Source organism: Myodes glareolus, chromosome 12 (genome assembly GCF_982192425.1).
Source record: "Myodes glareolus chromosome 12, mMyoGla1.1, whole genome shotgun sequence".
Taxonomy (NCBI): Eukaryota; Metazoa; Chordata; class Mammalia; order Rodentia; family Cricetidae; genus Myodes; species Myodes glareolus.
In genome coordinates, this window is record NC_142037.1 from 11845551 (window position 1) to 11847690 (window position 2140).

Consider the following 2140-nt stretch of genomic DNA (forward strand, 5'->3'; position numbering starts at 1 on the left):
ATCTATAATAGATATCTCTCCACACATCAAGCCTCCAGCGTCAATTCTCTGAGATGCCCTGGTGTTATATGGACTGAGATCATAGGATGCCAGCTTTTCCTTCACTTCCTCCTCTTTCTAAATGCCCCTGGGTCTTCCCACCCACTGTGCTTCCTCTCCACATGCAGTACTGATCGCTTCCTTCTACCCCTGGAAACAACTCCATCACTTATACTAACTCTCTCGAATCTTCTCTCTCTTCCAGAGTCCCCATCCTTATCCTCCAGTTCCCTTCCTATGGCCTTCAAGTTCTTCATCATTTTACATTCCTTTCTGTCTTTAAAAACATAGGCAGAGTTTTCTGTTCTAAAAAGAAGTCCCAGGGAGCAGAATCCTCCATGTTCCTACTCCTACTGAAGCTCTATTCTCTTGTCACTCTTGGAGAGAGTCTATCCACTTTCATCTGCCCCTGGCTCCTTGATTCTCCCTGGAAACACAACATTGCCTTGAGTATTGGAACCCACCAGTCGTCCAGCCTAATGGCTTCAACTTGACACAAGCTACAATCACATAAGAGGAGGGACATCGATTGGGAAAAATGCCTCAATCAGCTGCCCTGGAGGCGATTAATTGACACTTTATAGAAGGTTCAGCCCACTGGGGTGGTGCCACCCATAAGTAGGTGGTCCTAGGTGGTGTAATAAAGCAGCCTGAGCAAGCTATGGAGAACAAGCCAGTGGGCATCCTTCCTCTATGGCCTTTGTTAGTGTTCCAGCCTCCTCTCTGAAATTCTGCCCTGGCTTACCTGTAAGAGGACATAAACACTTTCTACTTCAAGTTGCCAATCTACTCTTGATTCCCCGGATCTTCCTTGATTCTCTTGACCACTCCTTCTCTTCCTCTCTTAGGAGCAATTCCCTTTGTAGAGCATTGACAGCTCACACGCTCATGGATCTTTCTAATAGGATGCTCATAGCCCAGGAACTTTCCAAGGACACTGTACTGTAGAAGAAGGATGGAGATACAGGACAACCAGGGTATGTGGGTAACTAGAAAAGGTCATTTAAAAAAATAGCTGCACCAACACTTTGTATTGAAAGCAAAATTGACTGAAAGATTTAATATGAAACCATAAGCCTCCCCCAAAATATCTAAAGTGCAGGGAATTCTCTAAGTCAGTGGTTTTCAACCTTCCTAATGTTGCAACCCTTTAATACAGTTCCTCATGTTGTGGTAACCTCCAATCATAAAATTATTTTCATTGCTACTTCATAATTGTAATTTTGCTACTGTTATGAAACATAACGTAAATATCTGTGTTTTCCGATGGTCTTTTGGGGGTCATGACCCATCAGTTGAACCACCATATCCTCCAAACCCGAGATGAATGTCTTCACTGTCTTTGATTGACAGAAGCATCTTAGTGGGAAAGCTTCACAAGCACTGAAAATGTCATTTGGCTGTTGTTGCAAGTCTATGACAGAGGCATATTTACTCAGTTTTCCTGGTGAGGAAGGGGGATGGAAGGTGAGTTCTTAAGCTAAAGTGGGACTTTTTAGTGACCTAGTGCTGTATAAAAACCCCAACAAACTCAGTGATGTGAAATGATGACCCGTTTTATTATTTTTGACGATCATCTGAGTGTACTAGGGCTCAGCTGGATGATTCTCTTCCAGGCATCACTTGGGGTTTACCACAAAGCTGCATCAGATGGTGGTTGAGGCCGGAATGGCTTTGATGGCTCATGTGCACATCTAACACCTGATGCGGGGCAAGCAAAAAGGGCTGGGCTCAGCTGCACTGCAGGGGTGTCTGGGGCTCTCCCCATAGAGTCTCCAGGTACTGGGGTTTCTTATAGTTTGTCTGAGAACTCCCTAAAGAGCAAATGACTCTGTAGGGCTTAAACCCACCACTGTCAATGCAGTCTATTGCTTAGTGCAAGCCACAGGCCCACTTCAGGTTCATGTTCCCCAAGGAATGCCTAGTGTGAGCAGCTGCTGCATTTGTCTGAGAAAGGAAGCTGGAATTCAATGAGGCAGCATGGGGATATGGTGTGGGTGTATGGACGTACATGGGGGTGGTGCACTTGGCCCTGTGGTCACACGTGGAGGTCAGAGGTTGACATTAGAGTGTCTTTTCAGCCACTTCTCTGCCTTATTTT